General features: G+C 48.0%; 1 protein-coding gene across 1 annotated transcript in view; it reads left to right on the top strand.

Moving 5' to 3' along the window:
* Positions 1–491: 491 nt before the first annotated feature.
* The window catches only part of SMAD5 (SMAD family member 5), an 82,736-nt gene continuing 70,857 nt past the window's right edge, over positions 492–12,370 (top strand). Inside the window, exon 1 of the mRNA XM_040573225.1 lies at positions 492–620. The gene's annotated coding sequence lies outside the window, so the exon portion shown is untranslated. The remainder of the gene's footprint in view (positions 621–12,370) is intronic.

Genomic DNA, 12,370 nt, shown 5'->3' on the forward strand with positions numbered 1-12,370 from the left:
CACATAATATTTTGGGTTAAAAAAAAAAAAAAAAAAAAGAGAAAAAAAAAAAAGAGAGAAAAAAAAAGAGAGAATAAAGGTATCAAGTGCCGAATTAAAAAATAAAATAAAATAAAATAAAAATCCAGATTCTTTTGGCCACCCTGGCTGAGAAACATGCCTTTTCTTCCCTTAAAAGCCCAAATTGAAATGCCATCGGCATAATTCAAATGTGTGAAAAATAACCAGCCTCTTCTTTTATTTCCCCTCCCCAACCTCCCATCTCTTTATTTTTCTGCTGTGGCTCAGCCCTGTGTTAGGTAAGCCCTGAGAGGTGATGGGGAACATCTTGAGCCACCTGTTCCCAGCAGCCTCAGGAGAAAGGGCTGCACCAGGAGACAGGCTCCTGGGGAAGGCTCAGCCCTTTGTAATTAGGACAATCAATTAATGACTCATACAAAAGCCTGAGAGAGCGAAAGAAAAAAGGTTTTTGCAGCTTGCTCAGTAATATGTTCAGTTGTAGAGGGCTTTTTTCTTTTTTATTTTTGTCTCATTTTGTTTTCCCTTGACACTTCAAGAAAAAGCACTAAGAAATCCTTTGATGTCTGCAAAGCTGGAAGCTAGATCTGCTCCTCGCCTAGGTGAGTGCCTTTTGCTGATATCTTCCTTGTATCTGACCTGGCTGGTGGAGTGTTTCTTTGCAAAAATGAAGCCCCTAGAGAGGGTGGGACTGGACAAGCCTTGCTTAGATGTGACTGTGAGATGTCCCCTCCGCTGGCAGAGCTCTGGCATCCTGCTGCCTGGTTTGTGGGCAGGCCTTGAGGATAGCGATGATGCAGTGATGGTCTTTGTGTTTGGTACGTGGTCTGACTTTGCTTGGCTTGCTTCAAGGAGTTCACCAGACCTGTGAATCCCAACAACACCTGCAGTAGGCAGAGGTGCAGATTCCTACCACATACAGGGCTCTGAAACCTTACTGTTGGCTTTAGGTTTCCACAGCAGCTGGTAGGTGCTAGAAGTCCTTCCACAGGCCCTTGGCCTCCAGGGACAGTCTTCCCTGTTAGGATTATCCTTTCAACCCTGTTTGTTCCCTTTTCACCCTCTACCATGGCATGTCCCCTCTATCCCCATGACTGTGCTCCCTCCCACACACCTCCTGCTCCATCTGAGCTCACCGCAGGGCCCATGTCCCTGCTCTGTCTCCCCTATAATTTCCCTGGGATCCCACATCCTGGGAAGCTGTCCCAGGGAGCCTTCCCACGAGCTCTGTTCTTAGAAGTCCTCTGTGCTTTGGTGTCTCCAGTTGATGATTTGTGCTGGTGAAAACTCTGGACACAACCTAATTCCCAGCTCCACGTTGGTTTCTCACCCCAATGTTCTCTGGAGGGGCAAACCCAGATTGAAGATGACAGTTGAGCTGCTTTAGTTGATCAGCAGCATTTCTTGCTTCCTTTCGGGGGTGTTTTCCCCCAGGGGTCCCTCCACTCCCAGAGGCAGGGCGGTGCAGGCAGCTGCCCCCAGGGGGGAGATGTTTTTGCTCCCCCTCCCAGGAGGGGGAAGCGAGAGGCGAGCAGCTGGGAGATGAGGAAATGAGGAGTGCTGAGGCGATGGGAATGTCCCACTCATATGCCATCTTCTAAAGAGGGTTTCTCTCTCTCTCTTTTTTTTTTTTTTTTTTTTTGCAATGTTATGAGAGGTGGAAGTGAAAGGCAGAAGGAAGTTGCTGGGGGTGTGGAGGAACACAGCTGCTCTGGGGAAGTGCTGGCGGAAGGCTACGGAGCTCCCCCCGGCCTGCCTGGGTGCTGCAGGCTGCTGGGGGGCGGTGGAGGCATGTCCCAGCCCTGGGCTGTGCTGCTACCCCGTGTGTCTGCCCGGCTGCTGGTGGCTCCAGGGGGTCACCAGGCAGAAACAATATAGGGGCAGAGAGGGGGAAAAAAAAAAGCCTTTTTAAGGCTATTTCTGCATGTGTCAGGGCAGGGATGCTCCTAGCAGCATCCTGGGCATCATTACCTGTGCTGCAGAGAAGCAGCGAGCGGTGTTTGGGATTGGCTTTTTCATGGCAAACACCCTTGGGGTATTTGGCACGTGGACGTACTGCACCAGCAATGTTGCTTTCTCTCAGTTAGAGTATTTCCACCCAAAACACAGAGCAGATGGGTGCATGTGGCCATTCAAACCAGAGCTGTCCTCCACAGGAGCTCTTTTCAGGGCTCTTTCTTTTCCAGAAAAATAAAATAAAAAAATGAGAGTAAGTATGAGCCTTCTCAAGGAGATTTAAGTCTAAAAGGGGGGAAAAAATAAATGATTTTTTTTTATTGAATATTTCTGGGAATGTGCAGACTCCCTTGTTTACTTCTTTATAATAATAATTTGTGTACTTTCAGTGGCTCCCGTTCAACAAAATAATTAAATGTATGCTGAAGTCCAGTTAGGAAAAGTACAGCTTTTAAGTGTGTGCTTTGTGTCCAAGGCCAGGCAGAGCGAGGCAGCGGCTTGAGCGCCACTGAGGTGCCGCAGCCAGATGTGCTGCAGGACGACCCCTGAGGGCAGGGGGAAGCCACCCACACGCTGTTAGGGATGTGCTCCCTGCTCTGCTGCTGTACGGAAGTGCTCCTTGCTACACATGGCTTGCTGGAAGCCATTGCACCTGCTGGCTGCTGCCTCAGAGGGAGCGCAAAGGAAAATGCCGGGTGAGGTTAGTGCTGGGGAAGGGTGGGCTCGAAGGAGCCATCGGGATCCAAGGCAGCCAGCTGCGGCTCAGGCAACACGTGTGGTTTTCCTTTGGAGTGCTTTTCGATGACACGTTTGAGAGACTTTGCAGAAATCTGTAAAATTCCTCGAATAAAAATATCTGAGGGTACTTTCCTTCCAACAGCTACTGATGCCTCAATGTTTTGTAATGTTTAAGTGCTTTGCAGAAGTTCAGCACTGCTCCCCAGAAAGGTCACCTGCTGTGAACACAGAGCGGTAGCAGGTATCCAGTGAGCCTGCATGGCATGGGGATATCCCCTGCAGAGGCAGCCCAGCCCTCTGAAGGATCCGTTCCTTCCTCCTGGGAAGGAACATGGCCATTCAAGACACTGGTAAAGTTCTTACAGAGTTCACAAGTGGGCCCAGGCACGTCTCTTTCCTGCTTACCCTTGACGTGTCTGTGGTTTTTCACAGGTTGGCTTCCTCCTAGGCTTCGAGCTTGCAGCCTGTCTTCTCTCTCTCTGTTCAGTCGGTTCTTTCCAATGGGACTTTGCCTGACTTCTGAAGGCACACCTGTTTTTTCCATACGCCACTTGTGCATCAAGCTCTGTTGTTTGTGACAAATGCAAAGCTGGTTATATTTTGACCATTGCTTTTGGAGGAGAATCAAGATCTCCGGTTTGGAAAATAATTGTGCAGAACCTGGAGGCCCTCTGAGGGTGCTCGTTCAATGTTTGGTTTTGTGGAGGCAGGTGGATGAACTCAGATTTCAGGACTTGCATCAGTGATTCTGTGTAGCTCTTCTAGCATTCTGCCTTTGGTTTAAAGGGGATAAGTGACCTATTTCAGTGACTGTTAGGTGGAAAACTGTACACCCTGCAAGTATGGCAGCACTATTCACATACACACAGCACTCCTAGAGCTGCTGGCCTCCATAAGGAGCCTGAGGATGGCTCTGCAGAGAGGTGAAGTGACGGTCACAGCAGTCCTGACCTTATAATTCGAGCTCATTTTATAACACCAGACTGAGGATGCATCCAGCTGCTGTAAGCTGCTGTAAGCAGTAGGCTTCCTACTTCATATAACTGGCACGGTGTGCATGCAGTGCTGTCAGTAGTGTTCACTGCTTTGGGCACTGGTCAGGCTCACATGGTGGTGTGCCTTCCAGCGTGGTGTCTCTGGGCACCCTGGGGCTGGCCAGGGCATCCTACCAAGTCTGGTCCTACAACTGGACAGGGAACCTCAGCCTTCTTATCCTGCAGACCCCAGACTGCTTGGCTACAACACTTACAGATGGGTCCCTGACAGTGGTGTGTCCATCCCCGCACTCAGAGGGACCCGATTTTGCAGTTTTGGTTCCTGTGGATGACAGTGACACACCCCATTAATCACCCACACATGTGAACTGGCACCAGTAAGTAACTAAACGAGCACAAGTGGCTGGTTCCTTTCCTTAGCTCGTAACTAAAGAGCAGGAAGAAGTGGGATAAACAAAGCAAAGCTGCAGAGCAGTCACGCAAGGCAAAGGGAACCGAGGAGCATCAGCAGAAAGTGCTCTGGGACAACACCAGCTGCGAACACTTGAGGGTCAGGAAATGCTGCTCCTCACCAAGCTCATGGTGTGACTGGGTATGGCCGGAAACAGGCTGGGGGTGAGGCGCTGCTGTGCCTTTCATTTACTCAGCATATTTTTCTCTTTTTATGTAAAACCAGCAAACGGGGAACTTAGCTACTTTTCTCATAAGATATTTCGACTGCAGAATTGTTTGTTTTCTTGTTCTGGGCTCTTTTTACCTTCTTGTGCTGCTGTTACCCTGAAATCTGGGGAAGCAGTGATAAAATGGTGTGTGCTCCAAGCTTTTCTGACATCCCTGTGAAGCTACCGAGGCCTGAGTTGAGTTACAAAAGAGAGGACTCTGAGCTGGGTTAGCTTGGGGTCTCTGCAGCAAGGGGCTGTGCCAGAGCATCCAGGCCCCCCAGGACTGGCAGCATTGCACCACGGTGCTCACTTGCAGGGTCTGGCAGGCTGCTGCATTGACATACACAGGAACGAACCCTTCCTTTCTCTAGGAAAAAAAATAGTGTGTCTACAGAGACTGAGAGTCTCACAGAAGAGACAGGGCTAGATTCCCACCTGTGTGGGGGTGACCCTGGGGAGATGTTGCAGGATGCTCTTGCTCACCTTCTTTGTAGCAAGAAGCCCCTACAGCCTTGTCTCAGACCCGCTCACCTCGGGCAAGGTGTCAAAGCGAGTGTGCAGGCCCATGGCTCACTGGTCCCTATGTCCCCCGCAGGCCCCTGCAGCTTTGCCACGCTGCCAGGAGCTCAGATCAGTTCTGTTCACGTCAGTGCTGACTGTGAGCCATGGCGGAGCTGTGCAGGCCCAAAGAGCTCCTGGGGCAGGCTTGGCAGAAGGCCTGCATGGGGCTCACAGACAAGGCCATGAGTGCTGGCCACCACTGGCTGTGTGGCTGCTGCCACCGTGGAGCTGTGCCCGTCTTTTGGGGAGCCTCCCTGTCTTTAGGGAGGTAGAAACCAGGTGGTCCGGGGGAAAAGCAATGTGCTGACATACGTCTTCTCTGAGTAATCTGCCCCCACTAAGTACCTTTACAGTACAAAGTGCAGCTTCGCTTCCAGCTTAGCAGTTTCTGAAGCAATGCCATTGCCTCTTTGTTTATTGGGTTTCCTGACCCTCCCCTGAGTGAGCTGGCTTGTTGGGAAGCTGTGTCCCTCTTCCTCTGCCTGTCACCAAGGGATGGCACTGAGGGTCAGAAGTGCCTCGTCAGGATGCTCTGTGCCCACTGCATAAAGCCTTGCAGAAAGCAAGGTGATGCTGAGATGTCTGGGGGCTCTTTTACTGAGCAGAGCAGTCCACATCATACTGGAGCCTTTAAAAAAATGCTAGGAAGAAATTGGCCATGGGTAACCCTGAAGTGAGGTGGTGGCTGCCGGGGAGAAATAGCAGGCCTTTGGTTCAGTGGGATGAAAGCTTCAGAAAGCTGTGGGAGGACGTGCCTGGGAAATCAAAGGGTTGCTTTCATCTGGGCTCTTCCTACTGCCTTTTGTTCTCTGATGCTTTGTTTTAATATGACGCTTAGGTCCTAATAATGGGAATCAGGGGAAACTGAGGCTGGGCATACCCAGGGAGAGCACAAAGCGCTGGGATGTGCAGGGCTGATGGGTGGGGGGGATGCGTGTTTCTGCCCCGCACAAACAACTTGAGGATGCTGCAGGGCACCGGGGAGCCAGGGAAATGTGATGAGTAACGCTCGGAGTAGGTGGTCCCGGGCCTGCCGCCCAAATGTTCCTCCCAAGCTACTATATCTGGACACCACAAGCGAGTGACTTCACCCTCCTGGTTGAAAACAGGCCCCCTAAAGCTTCAGCCCTGGCTGCTGATGCTCGCCCAGCAGTGACCCTTGCCTCCTGTGGCACGGGGGCTGCCCGCGAGCCGAGGGCTGCGGAGCCGTGTCGCTCCCCGCCTAATTGTAACCAGATTCCCCTAGAAATGTCTGCTGCAATATTTATAAATACCATAGCCAGCAGCTGCTAATGCCAAACAGGAAATTTTAAGCTGAACAAACTTTTCCACGTTTCTAAGTGGGGAAAGTAAACTGTAGCTAAGATCTATTTTTTTAATAATAAAAAAAGTCTAAATAGCAACAGGCTTCCACTGCTCCATAGCCTCAAAACAGTTCATGATTCTTGAAGTGTTGGTCCCTTCCAGACAGCCCATTGTCTGTACGCAGTATGTCTGCATGGCAATATGGAAGGAGGTTATCTTAATTTAAAAAATAATAATAATAAAAAATGGAAAAAAAGCTGTTATACCTCAATGTTAGCAGTTGTGCTGTATGATGTGACAGGCTGGATAATGATAAAATCTTTAAGTTAGGGCTGTTTGTGGCCAGAAAAGGGCTTTTGGAAAGCTTTCAGTAATGGTATGTGTGTTGTACCTGCTCTCATGGTAGCTATCCATCTCAGGGGACTGGCATTTTCAAGCCCTTAATGTACTTTTGAGGGAAAACAATGAAGAATTTGAATGGAAAGCAGTGAGTCAGGGACAAGGCCAGTGTGAGCAGCAGACACCTGAGGGAAATTAACGCTTTTGGGCTCATATCTGGTTCTTCGTGTTTGGGGCTTTATTTTCCCCTGAAGCTTTTTATTTTCTAGGATTTTCTTGTTTCTGCTCATTCATTATTTGGTATTGAGATGATATTTTGGAGCTCTATGAAATGGAAAAAAATCTAACACCAAATCTTTGTGGAATTGTTTTAAACAGCTTCTACCATTTATGAAGTCACAAAATTCCATCTTCAGGCAAAAGGCGTTACAAGCTTTTAAAAAGTGATTTATGTCACTTCATAGTCAAAGGTGTTGACGTAGAGATGAAATGATTCCAATGTCCTTTCTGTATATTTTGAAATCATACTCTTCAAATCAAGCATCTTCAAAATGAAGAGGAGAAGTACAGAGCTATAAACTGGAGTATTTATTGAAATAACCTCCTCCATCCCTGCTACAGCCTTCATATTTAGATATTTTTAAGAGCTTCAGCAGTGAGCTCTTATTATGGTGCAATAATGGAAAGAGAAGAGTTTTCTAAAATTTTGTTCTGATGCTGAGACTTTATTACTTTTAAATTCTCTTGGTAGCAAATCCTCATCCACTTCTATGATTTGAGTTAATTTTCTTTTGAATGAGTCAATGGTGGGCAGTGAGCTTGGCTGGAGGAGTGCACAGGCTGAGTTGCACTTCATTGTCTGGGTGGTTTTCAGTGAGCAGCATGCCTGTTAAGAGGCCAAAAAATTGTAAAAGGAAATGAACTTTTAAGGATTCCTGTAAATTCCAGCAACGAACAGCAGTGGGATCTCAGGAAGGCTTTATTACAGTATAAAATACGGAGCTCTGCAGCAAATTTATTCATAGAGTGCATTGGAGTAGAAAAGCTATCTGGTTCAGTCCTGGGAGGAAACTAGAGCACCCAGGTGGGCAATGCTGGGTGCACGAGAGAAAACAGGCCTGTGCAATTGCTTTTTCTTTACTTTTATGCTGTCACTGCAGATACTATATGGAAAACAAAACTTTTTCATCAGCTGGAAAGATACCCTAGGAGCCAAGCCCAAAGGTGGGGACGGTTGGACAGTATCCACAGAAATGTTCTCAGTTGCAGGGGTTTTAAACAGGCTAGCTTGGTAGTTGTTTGTCACCACATAATCCTGCAGCTCCCTTTAATGTTGCATCTCCTTCAGCATGCAGATTTGCTAAGGGCTTTGCTAAGGTTTGCAAAGCCTGCCATGCTTGAGTGATTTTTCCCTTGAGAAGTGTCCAGAAGTGTTTGTCCTGTTGCATACAGTGAATATCTACCTGAGACCTTGCATCACCTGTAACAGAAGCTTGATTTCTGCTTTCAGGTCCTGTCTGAGGGTGTGGGCAATGCACAGACCCCCTGGCAGCTCTGTGTTGTGGCACCCTCCTGCCATCCCCTCCGAAGCATCCCTGGGTTTCCTTTCCCCGCCTGACTGAGACACCCAGCTCCCTGGGCCAGGCATGGCAGTGTGAGTCATAGGTTCTTCATGTTCTGCTATCTGGAACAAGTCTAACACAAAGCAGACACTTGGTGGGAATGAAGTGTGCCTCTGAGCTTCTGCAGATGTGTAGGCAGGCAGGAGGGGCACAGCATAGTAGAGAAAAATGTTTTGTGTCTGTCTCCTAGTTAGTGTTTGGGCCCCAGGTGTCACCAGGTGAGGATTGTGAAAGCGGTTAAGGTATTTCACTGCTGCTGTCTTTGCTCTTTCATCTTCCCTTCAACAGAGACTTGCTGGTGTTAGGCTGGGGTGCTCAGCTGGCTGCTGCTGCCCATGTACCTTCCCTCCAGAGCTGTGGCTCTCCAGAAGCCTTAGTGATGGTTTTACCCGGTGGTAGGTCAAAGCCTTGACATGGATCTCGCGGGCATGTGTAGATGAGATGACCGAATGTCTGCTTCCCTGCTTTCATGCATCAGTGCTGCCGGAACAGCCTTGTCCCTTTGTAGCACGCTGTCCTGTCACCCGTGTTTGTGTGCAGATGTCTCCTGGGGCAGCTCCTTCCCAGACCACAGAGATTCAGCAACACGCATGTAAAACAAAGCAATTCAGCTGAGGTCAGACACCAGGGCTGTGGTAAGGAGGAGGTCCCTTCACTAGTTTTGAAAGGCCATCAATGAAATCCTTTTTCTGCATAATTTATGAGAAAAAATCTGGCTGCCTACATTAAGCTCTGTGATGCTGTCTGGTTTGGGGCTGTAGACTGCTTTTAAGTCTCTGCCCATCAGCTTGAATGGGCATTGCCTGACCCCTCCCCATCTTTTTATTTATTTTAATGGAAATATCAGAATAATACTGTCATACCTATTCTCTCAATCTTGCCATGATTACTAGGGAATGACAGGGATACAGCAAGGCTGAGAGCCCCTTCATTTGTGTGTGTGTGGGGGGGGGGGGGGGCGGGGTAAACCCACATGGAAGTAGGTAACCATGTCCCCAAAACCAAAGCTGCAGACAACAGTAAACCAGTGCTCCAGACAACAAATACTGACTCATGAATACATTGCCCTGCACTGCCCACTGCCAAACACAAGCTTACAGATGGTTCAGTGTAAGGGATCACCATGACAGCCTGGATAGCAAGACACGAATAAAGGAACGAGCTACGCATCTAATATTACAGTTGTCCACTGTGGCTTGGGTTATTTAAGGTAAAGGCAAACTGAAATGTCCATAAGAGTAGGAAGAAAGCAGCTGGCCACAGCCCTGTGTGCCAGGTCCCTGCTGAGGTGGCATTGTTCCACCATGCCTTGGGCGCTGGGCTTACAGCACTGGAGGAGCTGTCCTGGAATTTTTATGACATTTAGGAGAGAATTAGATCTGCTTTAGGAATTATCCAGTGAAACCTTTCTTTGCTGGGAAATGCGGATTCGCTGAAACCATAGCTTGGTGAAAAGTAAAATGAGACAAGCGTTCTCATTGTACCTAATAGCCCACCTGTGGTACGAGGGATGGAGACCATCACAGCACAACTCCCACTGGAGCTTGAGAAACAGCTGCTGGTATTTTAGGCTGGATTTAGGCTCGAGGAGCTCACCCACACCTCGGGTGCAGATTAGTGATACATTTTGTCCTTCCAGTGAGAGATGCAGGAGGTGTCCCAGCTCTCTGCATGGGTTTGGGAAGCTCCAAGAACAGAACATTGGGGAGTATCAGTACTGGCTGCTCACGAGGGATGGCAGCTGGTTAGAGAGGGATGGAGAAGAGGAATGACCAGCTCCTGGTTTGGGGACTGCTCTGCAAAGGATGGCTTTTTCTACTCTGCTGGGGGCTTTAGTTGAGTCAGTCTGTCCTGCTGCAAGTGGGATAGCATCTTGAAATAGATTTTACCTTATAGGAGCCTTGATTAATCAATTAGACTCTCAGAACTGGGTCCATCAGAAAGAATAAGGCTCTGCTGCAGTTGCTCCTACTCACATCCCTACAACAGCATGCAGCATGGGCTGTAGGATAGGACAGGAGACTTGGGAACAAAAGCAGAATGAGATTACTGTGGCCATCAGCCCAAGTTAGCAGCCTGAACACCCACATCCTGGTAATTCTGGGCTTATCATCAGTTATATGAATTGTGGTGTATGTACACTGCTGGGCTGACACATCCTGGATGTTAATGCCTTGTGGTGATCTGTATGTGCCATAACAAAACAAAAATATAAATATTTAATACAAAATATGTATTTATTAGTTCTGCTGTTACAAAAGAGATCTGCCCACCAGGTACCTATTCATAGATGTAACACTCTGTGTACATGAGTTATCTGCTCTCAGCCCACTCCTTCATGGAGAGAAATCTGTACCTTCTGTTTCCCTTGTTATTTTTGACCAGGACAGGAACTTGAGGATATGCAAGTGTGAGCTAGCCAACAGCACACCTGCCCGTGGCCCCTCCAGTGACAGCAGTGGCTCTGCCTAGTGGCAGCTCCTGGCTTCATCCCTCCCTCCCCATCCCAACCTCATCGAGCTCTCCTGCAGACCTTGGCTTTGTGCTTGGCGTGATGCTGAAGCTGAGCTGCAAATGCCTTTGCTAATGTCAGCTGTGCCTTTCCATTTGAGTAAACTGCCTACATCACTTTATATGTATTTTAACACACCTAATGTAAGTACCTAAATAAATACATAATATGGTATAACACCAATGTTACATCTATAGCAGATCCGTTCAGATAATAAGTGTACGTTCATGTTAGCATGGCCTTTCAAACCATGGCACAGGGTCTATTTGTGAACGATTACATGTCTTTTTACCACTATGTGCTTATGGGATGCAGACGTCTGTAAAGTTTTAGTCTCCCATGGCTTTAAGTACTGCTTGCTTAATACTGGCAAAGCCTCTGGAATTTGTCTGTGCCTCATCTGCTGGATTTTAATGAGGGTTTTTTTCTCCATCCCTCTACATTTTGCACATACAGATGCCTTGCATTTTATGAGTTTTATGAAAAAATAAACCACCACTGTAAGGTAGTAGTATAATTCTGTCTACTCTAGACTCCATCCACATTTTTCTGGTTCTGGTAATCTGTTTCTGGAGATTAGACAGCCATGTTTCTGGCAGTCAAATATATCACAAGTGTCACACAATTACTGTAGGTACAGAGCTGCTGTCAGTTGAAGCAAGCCTGTGATTTCACTTGCAAGAAGGTGCCTATAATTGGAACCACCTGCACGCTCTAAAGCCAGGAGCTTTTTGGCTTCAACACGGTTTCGCTGAGAACTCTAATGCAATTACTTATGTGAACTAATCTGTAAAGGATGTTTTTCTGTTGTCTCTGTTAATTGTTTCCAGCTCATGGCATGGAAAAGTTATTGTCCCTGTGAGGCCACAGGGAAAAGGGAAAGGAGGAATGTCAAAGCAAATGGAAGGTTTGGATGAATGTAGGAGGCACTTGGGTTTTTTCCTCTTACTCCTGCATTCATTAAGTCATGGGAAGAAAGGTAAAACAAAAAATAATAATACTTAAGTCAAACTAAGTACAGCAGACTTTTGTCAGCAGCTGCTAACTGTTCTGTTGCTCCAAAGCTCTTTTAAAATGGGTCATTGGGGTCCCCAGGGATCTTTTACTGCTTGGGAGCAGATCCTCAGTCTCCCTTGTGTGTCTGGTACAGACAATTGGCTGTGCTAATGGTTTTTGTGGCACTCCTCTCTTTCCAGAGATCCTGCGGACAGACTTACTGTCCCAGGATGGCTGCTCTGGGGTCCTGGGGCTTCCCCAAGCCATTTGGCTGCTCTCAGCAGCCACCAGCGCACAATGTGGCCACCAGCAACTTTCAGCCCAAACATTCAAATGCTGGGAGCCACGGGGAGTATCTTTGAAGCTACTTCAGGCTGCCTTGCCCAACACAGCCATGTACTAGTGTGGGGAGCTTGGAGTGCAGCCGAGCTACTGGTGTTTGAGCCTCTGACTACAGAAAGAAGGCCAAGTCCTCAGCTCTGCTGAGCATCTAAGGCACTCACTGCCCACACTCACTTTTTCCTTAAGCTTCAACATGGGAAATATCCGTGGATGCACTCATGGCACTTGAGCAAAAAGGCTCTGTACATGGAGCCTCATGCTTGGAGAACTCCCTGTTCTTGAGGGGTGTTGGAAGCCGTGCCCGAATTCCCTGTGTCTCTGAAG

The sequence above is a fragment of the Cygnus olor genome, chromosome 14, assembly GCF_009769625.2.
Source record: "Cygnus olor isolate bCygOlo1 chromosome 14, bCygOlo1.pri.v2, whole genome shotgun sequence".
Lineage (NCBI taxonomy): Eukaryota > Metazoa > Chordata > Aves > Anseriformes > Anatidae > Cygnus > Cygnus olor.